The 16,760-nt window shown below is 43.4% G+C and overlaps 1 protein-coding gene across 1 annotated transcript in view; it reads left to right on the forward strand.

Annotated features, from left to right (window-relative positions):
- The first annotated feature begins 259 nt into the window (after positions 1–259).
- LOC135394238 (paired box protein Pax-6-like) overlaps positions 260–16,760 on the forward strand; it is a 71,355-nt gene continuing 54,854 nt past the window's right edge. Inside the window, exon 1 of the mRNA XM_064624879.1 lies at positions 260–393. The gene's annotated coding sequence lies outside the window, so the exon portion shown is untranslated. The remainder of the gene's footprint in view (positions 394–16,760) is intronic.

Here is a 16,760-nt window from a genome sequence, read left to right on the forward strand (position 1 = left end):
ATCACAACCGACAAGGACTCAGATACTTTTTTTTCCTCCCTACAGAGAAGGAAAGGAGGGAAAACGATGAGGGGCGGGGAGAGAGAGAACGTCGCCATCTTTGAGAGTCGAGGGGCGGGACGCCGAAACGCGGTAGGCGTGTCTCTTACGATAATAATAATAATGATAGTAGTAATAAAAAGGGTTCCGCCCCCTTTTTCGCGTGCCGGCGTTTTTCGCTGCCTCGCCCGCGGAAACGGCCGCGGCGTGAGAGCTGGGAGCACGCTACATCGGATCCGATATCTTCGCCGATATCGGACATCGCGGAACACAAAACCTCGACATGCAAATCCGCGAGACACTAAAGAGTCCAACGGATTGTCTCCGGGTGAAATCGACGCCCCTGCGGATAGGGTAAGTGAGACGTCATCCTTTTACGCACGCGATTTGTGGCTCGTCTTTTTCCGAGTCACCACGGAGGAGTCGGCCTGTGAAAATGGTTACAGTGAACCGTGATGATACGAGCTAGGCCTAACGCACTGAAGCGTGCGCATTGTTGAGAGAGACGGTTGAAGCGGCACGCTTCCTCAGCCGTGATGCTCTTTAACGGGTCGACACTGCGTGCATCACGCTTATCGTTTTACGTTCTTTTTTTTTTTTTGTTAGTATAACGTTTGCACCAGGTAGATCTACATGCAAAACTTCATTCGAATCCGGCACAGCTGAAATCGTCGAAACTTTTATGTTGCCAACCTGAACGTTTTGCAGCACATTTGTAACTATGCCGGCTACACGCGCACATAGCACGGCTTACGCGGTTTTCGGGACACGGTTCGTCACGTGACTTCATCACAGGAAGGGGGAAGGAATATGATCGGTATAAAAAGTTGTGCACTGTAACATGTCCTCCATTTTTGTTCATTTCATCGAATATCATTGACGTATATGCACCAATTCCCGAACGTGACAGCTGAAAATGTTCAAACCTCGTAAAACAGAATCATATTATATGTAACTCATAAGTTTCTCATATAGTGTAATATAACAGCACAAATCAATAAATAAGTGAAGCAATAAAGAAAACGAATGGAGCAAATAAATCATCGCGTGTAGCGGCGTTCGAAATACATATGCATTCGTCGCGCGGCGCTTGTCACTCAATACTTATGTATGTACTGAACTTGTAACCTGCATGAGATATCTAGACACATTACTGAAATTACACGCTCAAAGTTGGTAAACATCCTGAATTCTGTTAGGCCACAGACATGTACAAGGTACTATAAAAATGTATTAAAATACGATACCGTACTAAAGGTACACGTAATACGATGACGTACTTAAGGAACAATACAAATACTGGGAACAGAAAGTTAGAGTAGAGCGGCAGATACTTCAACAACTATTAAAGATACATTTAAGGTACTTCAGTTTTTGTCGCGAAATTGATTACCGTATCTTCTTCTTCTCTCTTTTTTAGCATCTTGGCATCATTGCCTCGTTGTAGGAGTTGCATTTCAAAATGTTCGCCAGCCAGCCTTTATCTGTTTCTTTGAAGTTTAGTTTGTCACTCAGTTGTTGTCTTCTCCACAATGCATTGGAAAGATGAAACGAACCATGGAGGCGCGGGTTTGTTCTGAGACATGAACTTGAAACTGAAACCAAAAGTAACGAGAGTAAGAAAATACTGAATACTCGAAATGGAATACAAACACATTTTCGAAAAGTACCGAGTAAGACACTAAAATAGTATACTGAAATACTAAGATACTAAGAAAAGTACAAAATTTTTAAATACAGTATATATACTTTAAGTACGGTGCTGATACACGTGTGTGCGGCGCACACAGGGCCATACCGTGGAGAAGGTATCATTTCTGTGCACATGTATATTTTCTACACACTGCTCATGTGATATGATATTTTTATACAAAAAATCCATTGATCCTTCGTCGTCCGTCATCCCAACGCCCTTAAGAATATGATGCACACCCTTATCAAACGTCATTTCGACTTGACTGAATTTGCATACGCGGATGTGTTTAAGGACGGCATCACTCTCTTCGTATACGTGCACTTTTGACTCTTACCAGTCAATCTGCATAATTCCATCGTAAAACACTTCCTTCTCTGCGCAATTCCCGTGATGAAATAGATGCGCGCGTTGACCTTCCACGGCCGTAATCGCTTCATATTACGTCGCTAATGCGCCAACGCTTAAAGCGGTATATATATACTACTTTGAAAAAGAAAGAAAGCTGCACAAAATAAAACAAAAAGCCTAGAAAATATGTGGCCAGAACACGCGTAACTTTGCACGTAAGATGCACACTTAACTTTGAAAGTGTCCTTCTTTTGAGGTCATGAACTTGGCGTATACAAGCAGGTGATTGTGCACAAGGCATTGATAAGCCTAACTGACCAAAGTCATGAACAACAACAACAGCAGCAGCAAGTTTGTGGTCGTGACGATGAGTGCGGAAATTTACCGAAGGCATGAGTTGCAGACGCAGGGTGAAATTCTTCTACAGCTGGATTGAGGACGGTAGCAATGTGGGGGATGTAAATATTGCTTCCAGCACCGTGTGCACGTCAAAAGAACCCCAGGTGGTCGAAATTATCCGCAGTCCTACCATGCAGCACGTGCAGCATGTCCCGACACTGGGCAGCAAACCTTACGCGTAACATCACGGCACCATTATCTTTATTATACAGCTGGATTGGTGCAAAACGAAAGCATACCCTTTTTTTCTCGTTGTATTTCTGGATATGGAAAGTTGCTTTCCGTGCCGCACGTGTTCAAGTGAAGAGTACACCTTCCCTTGCGTGCAAAAATGCGTTGTGTTGTTTACGTGCCTTGCCCATCGCTCAGGCTTGCCTATCATGAAAGGTCCATTCATTGCGTACAAATATTCATTTCTGTGCACTGTCTGTATAGCGTGATATTTCTACAGTACAGTATATAGTATGAGGGTATATAAGACTGTGTGTTCAATTAGGGCAAAGCAGGACATGAATCAGTTGATAGTGTCCACACAGATAAACTACAACATGTGCACGGTTTGTGTATAGTCCATCAGACTTTTGTCGAGATTCTTCTGTGGCGATGAGTCGCTGGTTTTGGAGAGGACGTGTTTTCGCCGAGTTCCGTGTTCATTCGCTGTATATGGCGCTAATGCGGATTTCATTTGCACAGTTCATAGAAGCTTTTTTACTGTTTACTCGATAAATAACGAAGCAGGAAGACTGGACGAACAGACCGAACAGGAGAACTGCGTGTACTCACAACTATAGTGGAACATTTATTCTAGAACACACTTAAACAACTTACAGCTATTGTTTACACACTTAAATCTATTGTTTACGCCATACGCTCGCTCGTTGCAACACTCAATGTTTCAATATGCAAATATTCAATTATCCAATTAATCAGCCATTGGGTGAACAAATTAAACTGCGAGTGCCGCTCTCATGAGAAGGCGCTGCTGTCTTGTGAGGAGCCTCAAGAAGACTCGTCAGCCAAGGAAAAATGTGAAGGAACTAACCTTAAGCATAATTTTCGTCTTGGCGGTTGTCTCCTTTGTTTTATTCTTATTGTTTTCATAAAAGAAAATTGATTAAAATCTGTGTGCTTTAACGTATAATTCTACAATGTTTAACAATATAACTCGAAGGGCTTCACAATTTGGATAACTGTAGAGGAATTGGATTGGATTAGATTGGACTATAAGTCACCTGGTACAATCTTGTGCGCATTATACCTAGTGTTATTCGACTGTTTATTTTTTTTCTTCTTCTTCTATCTATCGCGTGCATTACCCATATTGAAACAGATGTTTTATTACACCGCATGCGTTGAAGCCACCCGCCCTTGTCTTCTTTATGACGGCCATGAACAGAATGTATACATGAGGTATGCAAGTCATTTCCGACAAAGATCGCCGTTACAAAACATCTTGACGTTCCACAATTAAGACGTTGGCTTCCTTTGTATCATATCGCTAGAGACGCTTTCGTATATATGGCCATTTCTGACACGCATCGCCATCATCATCATTGTTCTGTTCAGCCTGATATGACAGCGCCATTACCATGGTCAGCAAAGCGCCCGAGTTTTGGAAAGCGCGAAAATAAAGTTGAGAACGTTTTGCGAGAAGCATTCATCTGGCACGCATTTCTCTCTGTAGCCATTCAACTGTTGACCCATATACCTCTTACCAATAAACATGTTCAAACATACTGCGGTTAAGGAGGGTACTTATCTTGTAAATACTTGCGCTAATAAAATAAATATAACTAACCATAATTTCAATCGCATCCTTACTCCCCTGCTTGAACATATCTGATCCGCAAATTATGCATGATTTAAATGTAAACGCGGAATGTGGCTCACCCGAACCAATTAAATATAACTCCGGTTACCTATACCAGGCGCAACGTATCTGGTCTGAGTCATAAGAAAAGCAAAGCAGCTTTCATATACGATGCCTCGAGGTGGTGCTTTGTGGAAAATTTCCTTTTAAACGTCTTTCCTGTTTTGCCATCAACGGATCACTGCCAAGGTGCTTTAGCAAAATCCTTTTCTCAGGAATACCTTCCGAGTCTATTGTAACTATAGCTAAAGCTAATAAATAAGCTACGCTTCCATAAGCTTATTTAGTGACTCTATAATTATAGCCTTCAATTTGTAGTTACTGTCTAATGAAGACAGTCCGTTTTATTGATTTTTTCAAAGAGCAAACCGTGAAAGTCGTACAGAAAGTTCGTAACTTCGTTTAAACTTTATTCCCCTCAAATAAACTGCGTGGACTTGTCATTAGATAAAATGTGCACAGATACGTGACATGGCGCTGCTTTTAGAAGAGTAAATAGCTATAATAATAGTTAAACAGATGCGTGGAAGTCTCGTATAGTAACAAACTTATATCACTACACGTCGGCCTCATTTCTGCCTTACGTAATATGAGATTCAAGTTACCTGCATAGGAGTTAATATATTTCATCGAACTGGGTTATTGCGTCAACTGCAGTCATGGGTTTATTGTGGTTATCGTTGTTATAATAACTAAACACTGGTACCAGTTTCTCTTAAAGGTGTGACAATGAGACATGCCGTTACCTTGAAACCGACCCAGAAGGAACGGGATTCATTCGTGATTTATGAACGAAGACAGTCTATGAGTCTTTGAGCAAGAAATCCGACTCCTGTCTCGAGACAGGAGAAGCTGCTTCGAACACTCGAACGCTTCATGCGCGACAACAAACTTTCCGCAAGAAGTTTCGCTGCGAAAAAGAAGCCACTGAATGTTGCTGTAATCCTCGTTTATCCCGAGAGTCCACTAAACGATAGCAAAAAAAGAAAAAATACCAACAGATAATCCCGACCGCGCTCAGTTATTACCAGATTGCGTCACTATAAGGGCGTCCGGTCATCCCCATACTTTGATGACACGACGTGTTATCAGTAACTCGCAGGGAAATACGGTCTGTCCCGCGCACAGACAGACCGAGTGCGCTTATGGAGTTTGATTGACACTAAGCACCTCTTTAAAGGCACACTCTTATAAGGAGGGGAATTGAAATCAACGACCACTTTGTGATTTTCCTCTTGTGTACGCCCGTGTCCGTGATTGTGTGCCCGGCCTTTGTATGAGATGGACAGGTCGCTAAGACATGTACGGTCTTGGTATCAAAAACAAAGTTTCAGAGCGCGGTCGGGTTTTGTCAATCGGCGGAGACAGGAATAACAAAAATTTAAAGATAGAAATAAAGTATTCAGTAGACTGCGCTATATACTATTTATTTATGTATTTACTAACTATTTATGTAAATACTAGGGGAGGTTTACGCACATGAATGGAAGTTGTGGCAGTATAGTATATATACTTAGCCTTATACACTTCATTAAACTTCACTATAGCATAAAGGTGTCCCAGAAAACGTGTCGTTGAATTATAATAAAAAAACTACGCCACCTAGAATCATGCGGTCAACGGCATCTGTTCTTACTAGGTTTTTGTCACCTCCTGATGTGAATGTCATGTATCGTTAGTTTAATTAAGTAAATATTTGCGAACTGAACTCGGAAATTTCCCAAGTAAATATCACTTTTTTACCCCACCAATATGAAGAGCGTGCTGAATTCACTCAAATTCATGATAACTGAAAATGATACTCACAAGTTATCTATGCGGAAAAAGTAGCCGAACATCATGCTTTTCGGAGCACCGGACCATCACGCGTGACGACTTTTTGAGCGCAATCGCTGTCAGTCCGAGGAAAGGAGGTTCCAAACCCAGCCCACAGAGTGATAGTAGAAAAAGTGACAGTTCCTGACCCAAGCAGCACAGTGTACCGAAAGCTGAGTGCAATAGGGGTGGACGGTATGTGTCTTACCAATGTTTTTTAGTTTCACCAGTTCGTTCAAGGTCTTCCACCTACCCGTCCACCAGAGTTGTGCCTAACTCGTTACAAGTAACTCGTTACTTGGTAACGGTTACTTTTTTTGGTAACGAAGTAACGATTCAGTTACTTTTTTTAAAAATTGTAATAGTAACGGAATCAGTTACAAAACTTGGTAACTCGTTACTGACGTTACTAGTTCCTTTTCTTCAGCGCGGGGGAGCACATTTCGGCACTCCGCGTGGCGCAATGCGTGCAGATTTGACCTGCGTGACTCACGACAACGTGTGACTCCCTCGCTGGATGTGTTGTTGTCTTTTCTCTTGTTTCCGTAATCTCCGACCATCACTCCTTCACAAGAATGGGCACCAATAGTGCTATGGCAACAAAAAAACGCGTTTCGACTTCTGGACTTTTCTTGTCTTTGCTAAGCTTCTGAGCGCCCTAAATTATGACGCAGCCCCTCGTTTGTTTTTGGGAACCGCTGGTGATTGGTGGCACGAAAAGTGTTTTTTCTTGTGTTTTCATAATCTCCAATCACCCCGACTTCGGAAAGGAGGGAGAAGGTCCAGGCAAGCTGATATAGATCGAGTCATGGTAAGGGGCCGAGAGATACGGAACACGAAGGACGGACGACAAATTTCGAGTATCAGCTTCTTCTGAAGTGTAATTCCTCATTAATAAAGGGTTGAAGGCAAATGACTGCATGTTTGTTGGCTCCTTTAACTATGCGGCGGTAACGTAAAAGTAACTCGTTACCTGTGAGTAACGAGAACTCGTTACTTTTGTATGTTGGTAACGAGTAACGTATTTAGTTACTTTTTTCTGAAGTAACGGGTAACGGTATTTAGTTCCTTTTTTTGGGTAACGGGCACAAGTCTGCCGTCCACCCCTATTGCACTCGACTTTCAGTACATTGTGCTGCTTGGGGAGATTGGGAGAGGGAAAGCATGATCCCAGCGAAAGCCGGACGCGATAAGCCATTCCTCTATTATCTCTTTCTGCGATGCCGGTGTGGGCTAGGTTTCCAACCTCCTCTTTCGGACTGACAACGATTGCGCTGAAAAATCCGTCGCGCGCTATCCTCTGGGAGCTCCGTAGAGCATGATGTTCGTCTATTTTTTCTGATGGGATAGCTCCTAAATATCCCTGTCAATTATGATGAATTTGAGTAAATCAGACACGCTCTTCACATTGGTGGGGTAAAAAAGTGACCTGTACTTGGCAAATTTCCGACTTCAGTTCGCAAAAATTTACATAATTAAAGTTATGTTACACGATATTCACATCGGGAGGTGGCAAAAACCTAGTAAGAACAAATGCCGTTGACCGCATGGTTCTAGGTGGTGTAGTTTTTTTTAAAATTATAATTCAGTGACACATTTTCTGGGACACCCTGAACAGCACTGTTAACTCTTTTACTGCTACAGAAATTTACTTTGTTTTTCTCTCATTAATTCGTGGCCTCCCGACATTTGTCACGTTTAAAAAAAACATACATAAAAATAGTCCCGTTTTCAACAAATCAGGGCAGTTAACGATATCATTCGAGATTATGGTTGGCTAGGTGTGTGCTATGCGGTGAAGTTCATTTTTAAGAGTGTGCGCGCTGTACAAGGTCGCTGAATAGGCCATTCGCATAAACGACGTAGCCCAAGGCGAAACGATGGTGCGGAGCTGTTCCAAGACGGGGTATATGCTTACAGGCTGCTTTCAGCAAATGTTTCATGGGCTTATAGTCGTGTAACGGTAGCACACCTTGTTGAAACTTTCTCCCTCTCGTGCAGTACAGTTTTTGTAACATACACGCTCACACGTCAGCGTGTAATCATTCCTGCGCTTTTAGCAGCATCCAACAGTATAACGTTTACCGCTTTCAGTGGAGTTTGTAGCAAAAAAAAAAAAAAAAAAAGAAAATACTTTGCATTTTGAGCAGTATAGTACTAAAACACTTGAATGGAGCGTTCTGCTATATACACGTTATACAATAAAGAAGACGTAAAGCTGTGACTGCACTAAATGCAGTGAAGACCCAACGTCCACGGGTATACGCGTGGTGCCGCAAGGCTGTTCTCTCAATAGCAGGACACCGCTGACGTGGACTGTGGGGTGCCCTCATCAGTCACCGTCAGCAAATATAATTTGAGCGCAACGAAGCGGCAGAGATCGGCTATCCCGTTTAGCGCTGCTGTGAAGTTTCCGAAAGGTGGTGGCCATAACGGAACTCCCTCTGTTGACTCCCCCTCGGGCTACTTTTGTTACGGCGGCAGCGTCACCGTGTGGCAGTCAGCACCAGGTGGCAGGCGACTGTCTCGCATATAGAATCCGGTGCTACAGCCGCATTAGCTGATTGGCTCAGTTTGTCTTTTCGCTATTATCGGCACGTTGATGGAATGAGCCACTCACAGGGAAACAAAACTGCAAACTATATACATGAGTTTGCTCGATACCGAAAATATACAAGCTAATAGCGACGTGCTGCTTAAATTGCATTAACATTTATCTGTACACCACTTATATTTACACAACTTTTCCTGATCCGTGTAGCCCAAGGCTATATGTAGTAGAAGCAAATTTGAGCAGATTGGAAAGGTGATGCCAAAATAGCTTGCCGTTGTTGGCCGCACACGGGAGGGCATCGTCACGACTATAGCCCAAAAACGAAGAAAGTTGAAGGGTTCAAGATGAGGTATGGGCAGGATTAATGACACTGATGAGGCTGAAGTGCACTGTGGGTGAGAGGTGGCTCGGAATCTATACGGCCCGCTTTTTTCCTCAAATCGAAAGTGATAGCAGTTCCGAAAATAAATAAAAATCACATAAGTAATCATTAACTCATCATTATTTTTCTAAACTTTTTTGTTTTTGCTGCAGATTCGACGTTCTTGACCACGTCTTATCCTCTTGTACGTGATCCTCCACTGAAACCAACAAGTTTATTCCACAGAGATTAGATAAGATACTGAAAAAAGTAGACGTGAGTCCCGACGTGGTTATGGCAAGTTGCTCCAATACTCGAAGAACCTTTAGATGGAACCAGTATAACCTTTAGATAGAACCAGTAGAACCGAAGTAGAACCAGACAGCAGAACCTTTAAAAAACCGACACACGTGGCTGCGAGAAAGGATGCATAAACCTGGGGTACAATACTTGAAAAGAGAGTCAAAAGATAAACAGGGAGAGGGCAAATCATACGACATAAGCGATAACGGCAATGCGGTGTAAGTAATATAGGTACCACGAACGACAACAGTGTCTCTAACGAGACCAATGCGGTCAGTTCATTTAAAATTTTCTACCATCACACCTCCTTACTCCTTTTGCCTTAACAGCCCACCATAAAAGTATCCCGTTGTCTAGACTTGGGTCTGCTGTCCGACCCTGATCGGGGCAATTTATGTAACGATCGCAGAATGCATTCGAAGCAGGCGTTTGTTTCCACGAGGTCGCCTATCATTTCGCTTCTCCGTTGCATGTGCACTTGTTCCGTTTAGCGAGATGCCGCTTCACTGGTAATTATAGACTCCAATTGTCGACGCTCCATTTCTGTTCCGACGCAGCTTTCTTATCCCGCGTGTCTGTTTGCCGTACAGACTAATTAAGTTGAGCAAGAAAGCAGGGCGAACGACTGGAACGAGCTGATTAACAGTGACAACAATTTCTCGGGTAAACAACGTGTATGGGTCGTACTGATTTTAGTGAAGTACCAAACAGAAAATGCTTCGGAACCCAATAAAAATGAATTGTTAGGTTCACCCGATCATTTATATGTTTTTGTGTTAGCTGTAAAGAGACAGTTTCAGAGTTGTTTCATTGTTGCAGACACGCTAGTTGTGCCTATGAGATTGAATGGCTTGGTTTGTTGAAAAAAAAAAAGAAGACGGTTAGGAGTATCTATCTATTTTTAATTAGTCTATTGGACTTTTAATTAGTAATCTATTGTACTTAATAAACAGATAGATGCTCCCGGCCGTCTCTTTTTTTTTTCTTTCTTTTCTTTGAATTACTATCGTGTCGGCACCTTGACATTGTTTTCACGCCTTTTGCGAAGAAAAAATTAGATTGACCTGTCGCGAAAAAATGCCTAATGGGTATCTTCCATGCAATTGATATTCGGCTATGCAAGTAATGCAAAAAATAAAATCCAGTCAATTTTCATCATAATTCAATCTCCGACTCTCTGCTTCCAATCCAATCCAATCCGTCGCGCGATTATAGACTCGCGGAGGTGCATTCTAACCAACGTACCTTTTTAACATGCAAACATATGAATATCACAGGTGAATTGCTTCATTTTTGTTTTACTAATCAATCAGTCAATCAATCAAGTGCTTATGCAACTTTTCTCGGAAACAGTTCGTGAACCTGTCATTCGGAAAAATAGCTCACCAGTCTGTTGGAAGCCAGAACAGTATAATGCTACTACCAATGATTTAAAGCATCCCCTTAAAATCAAGGTAGCATCACCTCGTTAACGTGGCACTGGATGCGCTTAGGAAAGTTCTGTGTACTCCAAAAGTTGTACGAGCCCCATTATTATTACGTTTCTTTTTTTTTAATCCCTTGTACAGATAAATGTGATCTCGATTTCTTGATCGCTATAATAACGTCTTGTTGTATAGCCTGGACACCGTCGTCGGAAACGCATGTGTGCAGGTGATCAGCTTGATTCTGCAGTGAATAGCGAACGCGCGCCCATTTGGTGAACACGTTGAGACCCCCACAGCTCCCTGCTTCTGCAATTAAAGAGCTGCCGCGAATCAATAAATCCAATAAAACCAGACTGCCATTAATTAGAGCCTGGTCGTCACGGTGGCATTGGTGGTGGCAGCGCCACCACGTCAAATGAACCGCTGTGCTGTCTGTGACTGTGACTTGTGCGCGCCGCCATTTTTGATGCCGCCATTTTTGATGACTGCAAGCATTGACGCGCGATTCGTAATGCATCTCAGAACTCACAATAAAGGCGCTTATGTGGTGATCTCGGCTGCTCATTTAACGATGGACAGGTCCCGTTCCTTGTGAGCGACAAAAATGCCACTACCTCACGAGTAGACAAAGAAAAAGAATCAGTTTAAACCCTCTGTGGAAATGTTCGGGGTAATGGTACGAGAATAATGTAGCTAACGCAGTTATCTGCCTTCATATTATGAAAACTAAAGAACAAAAAGAAAGAAGGAGAAGAAGAAGAAAAACGTGATGGGGGGTGTTAACTGGGGCGTTTCACCACTGCAGTTGAGGTACGGTTTCCGTCACATGTGAGATGTTTTGGAAATGACCGAAAAATATTGTACTTTCCGAATGGTATAGTGTTCCCCCTCTTGATTTGTTGAAAATATAAAGCATGTGCCTTTTTGGAACGCTGCGTAAGGCACGGAAGAGTCAAATTAACGAAAATAGGGAACTTTTGTAATTTAGAAAATAAGTTATCACACATGATTGCACTTTGATTTCACTCTGCACGTAATTATGATGTATGCATCGAGACTTGCAAGCTATCGTGCACCTATCGTGCACTCTTAAAACTGAATCTCGACACACAACGTGAAGACCGTTTACGTGACGTGTTACACCTCGTTCTCAGGGTTTCTGTCATATGGCGTATACTATTTGCTGATGCGAAGATAGATACACCTTCCGCTGAGCACCAATCAAATAGGGTTGATTTTGAAAGATTTCGAACGGTGGATTTTGCGAAGTTTATTTAGTTTCGAATTTCTTATTGTTTTATTATTATTATTATTTGGAAGTTGCATTTGTAAGAGATTTAAGTTCCAACGTTTTAACTTTAAATGGTTTATATCAGCGTCACCCCATCTATAATCAATCACAACGCATCCACACAGGCGTTTTGTGCTCCATACGAGCCATTGCCTCCGTAGCGGCACTTTGACGCTGTCCACCTCGAATTAATTACGTATTTGCGGTTTTTCTCAGATAACAACCGAGAGAAAGAAGAGTTCGTTAATCAGCTCCTGTCGTCCGCAGATGCACAAGAAAGCGCCCCCTTTTGGGAGAAAATGCCAAAAACTTGGGTACTTTGGCCCCTCAAGAGTCAAGATGGACACATAAATCTCGTCGCCTGCAGACGACCGCCTGGTATACCCCTTTTGCTATGGTTACTTTATCTTTCTTTTCCTTTCTTCTAATCAAAGTCAGAAAGTTGTTACCGGGCTAAATGACAGGGGTCCATGCAACAGCGCGTTTTGAAACTCATCCACTTGGTAACATCTCATTACGGCCGAAGTCTCAATACCGCCGAAAGTCTCATTACGGCCGAAAATCTTTTAATCCCCAAGTGTCTCATTACGGCCAAAGTCTCAATACGGCCGATGGTAGTCCCCCTCGTTCATCTTTGAGGGGCACTACATTAGTGCTTATGCCACTGCACTGATGTCACAATGTTGTAAGCGTGTGTCACCCTGGGCATTCGAAATTACTCTAACCTAGAATATGTAAATTCAGAATCAATATATCAGAAGGGTAAGCAGCAAATGTTACCTGCAGGCTTCACGCTGAAACGCTTGTGCGCAAAACACTTTCGCCGTGGTGGGCGACGTCGTTAGTTTAATCATACATGCAGGACTATTGCGGGCACATGGAGAAGTGGTAGCAATCTGAAAACGGTACATTTTCTCGTTATATATGAGCAATCAAAAATATACCTTCCCACGTGTTCGGTTTTGTCGTTTGTAGTAACCGCTAGTAGGGGAACAGCTCTTGGTTGGTCACATGCAAGCTACAACACGCGAGGTGCCGATATTTCGAATACGCGATCAAAAATAAAAGGTCTAGAACTATGCACACCATGCACACTTCCCCATGGAAATATTTCCTCAGCATCGCGAGACACCGTACCCATGTATCCACTTAAATCAGGTGCAGGAATGAAAAATATGCCAACATACCTGTAATCCAGTGTCCCATAAGTTGGATTCGATTTTCTGGCAGCTACCATGAAGAGCAATGCACGATTCACAAGTTTCGTTTCGCGATTTTCATTGCTGTGCGAAGCGCAAAAGGATGTAATTCATTGGTGTAATTCATTGGTGTAAGGACGTAATTCATTGGCGGACATGGGAGTGAAACAGCGTCCTTTTGCGCTTCACCGCGACCAGCCGCGACAAAAATATGTAAACCGAAACCAATTAATTACTGCAACAAATGACCTGCTTCGGTTGCAGGTTTTTCTCTAAAAAGTATCTACTGAAGTACCCAGAAGGGGTAGTACCCATTTTAATGCCGACAGCGCCCTGCTTTAGAAGTTAGCTTTTTTCACGAAACTCATTTGAATTTTTATTTAAATAATGAGCGCCTTCCGCTCATTCACGCGGTGCGCATCTTGTAGGCGGTATTGGACAGATACTTGTAAAAAAGAAAGTTATTCGATTGGTGCACCGGTTCGCGAATTATTTAGCCCGGGGATTTAACTGAGACACCCGGTATATCACTCGGCGCAATGGTTGAAGCAGGGCGTTTTAGTCCGCGAAGTTCTGTTTTTAGAGTGTAGGGGATTCACATAGCAGCTAAAGTAATGAGATGATTGGAGCACTTGCACGAGAGAGAGAGCAAACGAAAGTCACGGTCTCGAAACAAAGGAAATGCACGATTGCTTCGTAAGATTATATGCCGTGTTTAAAAATCCGATACTAATGTCTGTCGAAGTCGTCTTAGCCAACATGAATGCCACATTTTAGCGGTCGTTAGGCTGAGCAGGGCGGACACGCCGGAACAGCATGTTGGTTAGTTTATTACGTTAGTCCAAGTTCGGTGTTTGCATTTTTCCGCGCGCGACTGTGCATTTTAGGCATCTTATTTGTAATCGGGGGACCGCGAAACGTTTATTTCCAGCTGTTCATTTTGCAACGGGGATTTCGATCACTTTATTTCGAGGTACACCCGCCTTACCTGCTTTGTTGTTGCTCCTAAACTAAACAAAAATGTCGCTTTGTCTGCATACGCACTCGTAAGTTCTCCAAATACAGAACTGAAGCATCAACCAGTGCTCGCTCACCTCCTATGGACTATAAAGTGGAGCGAAAGAAAGCTCCACCATGAATGAAGGAGACACAGAGTACTTTACAATACATCTCAGGAATGCCACTCGGAACCCACGACGACATCGGGCTTTAAAACACGTCTTACACCTGAAGTGAGTACAGTGAAAAGAGTCATCAAATTCACGAATGAAACGGTGGGCCCACTTGAACCCCTCTGGGCGCATCTTTTCTCTGCGTCCTTTCTCGAGTGGCTTCGAGAAAATCCCTGGCAATAAAAATTAGCTACGCTCGTTTTCCGCACCTCGTAGAAGCTGAACCACCGACCAAAGTATACGGGCGGTTGTAAGCGAATAAATGCGGTACACGCATTCACAGAACGGGCGCCATCTTCGCGCAACCAGGGCGAACTTACCACAAAAGCTGCGATGATTTATTATTTCGTCCCCCCCCCCCCCCCGCCTCGTCGTTTAGACACGCACTGCTGATAGCCACAGTGCGCCCTCTGTGTGTGAAAAGCGACAAATAAATTTCGGAGGATTGTTAAAATAAAAATGGCGGGCTGTGGTTAGGTTCTGCGGTCCGCGCGCTCAAAAGGTGAGGAGAGACGCAGACAATCGGGAAATGGTCGCATCGCTTGAACGATTCGGATTGAGACATTGGAACATGCATCCGGGACACACAATGGACGTGCAAACTCGCAAAAAGGTTTCGGCCCCTCTCCGCAAGAGGGAGCTTGCGCGTGGATCTTTCCGTACTTTCCTTTTTTTCCTACCTGGTTCCCAAGGTTCTTTGCTTCACGAGGAGGGCTTATACGGTCGTAGTTCTTCCAGCAAAAAGGTGGCTATTTGTGCTGGTTTGTTGTTGTGGCGGGTCCTTTGTAGCAACGGGGGATACGCGCGGCTCAGGGCTGTGTTCTTGGACGTGTAGGATATGGTACGAAGTCGAGCACCTAGGCCTAATACGGGTATAAAGAGAGATGAAAAGGAAATAAAGAAAGCAACTGTACAGACAGGAAGGAAAAAATTGAGTAAGATTATGGTCGCCGGCTAGCTTTGATCTCGTTTCACTAAGGCTGATGCTGTGAAGGTTAATTCGGTGGTAATTCGCTCCCAAGGACTCGGTCGATGCCAAGGCGGAATCGCCGGCCACCAGCTGGTCTGCTTTGAAGGAGCGGCTCAGAGTGGTGGTCAGTTAGGTGTAAGTGACCATATCTATTGATTGTGAATGGTTCTTTTGAGTACACAAAAGGTGTCCTTGATAGGGATGTATTGGAAACTACGTTGTTACTCCGTACGCAAATTGGATTGGGTGCGAGTTTTCGATGAGGTGGATAGCACAACATAGAACGAAACTCTTTTCGCGATTTTCCCACAACAGAGCAGCTGTGGGTGTCACACAGTTATGCGCTTTATGCTTTCAGAGCTCTCTTTTTAACGAAGGGAATTCGCGTTCGAACCGAGGTGGTTTTCCCCAAGGCGGCACGCCTTGGGGAAAACCACCTCGGTTCGAACGCGAATGCTTCACGTAATGTTCACAATCTGTCTCATATTGGGGCTCCGATGCACGGGAACATTTCAGTGTCAATTTTGATGGCAACCTTTCTGTACACTCGCCGGGGAAGCTACGGAAAGCCAGAAATAAATTAGGGGATGCGGAAAAATCCTCTACGGAGAAAATGTCGAGCAGCGATGGGAGGACCTCGATATTCCCAGTCGCGAAATCCCCAATCTCGAAATTCACGTTCTCTAAACGATTAAAATCAAAGAGAATGCTCGATTGCTTCGTAATATGATATGCAGTGTTTTAAAAACACGACATCCACTCAAATTTACGTGTTTTCGCGGTGTCTGTCCCAGTCGGAATAGCGAACAAAAGCCACATTTTAGCAGCCGTCAGGCTTAGCATGGTGGACAAGACGGAGCTCAGCATGTTGGTTAGTTTATCATTAGGTTAGTCCAAGTTCGGTGTTTGCACTTTTATGTCTAGGTTAGTCTCAGTTCGCGCTTGGAAGTTTCTCGCGCGCGACTGCGTATTTTATAGTCAGATAACATTAATTTACATTGGTTTAGTTTGCAACGGGGATTTCGGGGTAGTGATGTGATGTGATGTGATGTGATGTGAATAAAGAAAAAAATGGGGATGTAAGTTTCGACGAAGTCAAACTGGCTACCCCAGTACACTTAATACAGAAAGTTCAATCTGATGATGAGATGATGAAAACGCAAAAGGATGATGTCCAGAGACGAACAGAGATGATAATTGAGTTCAACATGTAGGTCAAAAGTTCAAGAGCTGCGCCCAAGTTAGAGTAAAGTGGCGGAATCACCGGGGGCACACACAGGACACATCACACATTCACCGTGTCATAGGATGTTCAT

This window comes from Ornithodoros turicata, chromosome 5 (genome assembly GCF_037126465.1).
Source record: "Ornithodoros turicata isolate Travis chromosome 5, ASM3712646v1, whole genome shotgun sequence".
Taxonomy (NCBI): domain Eukaryota; kingdom Metazoa; phylum Arthropoda; class Arachnida; order Ixodida; family Argasidae; genus Ornithodoros; species Ornithodoros turicata.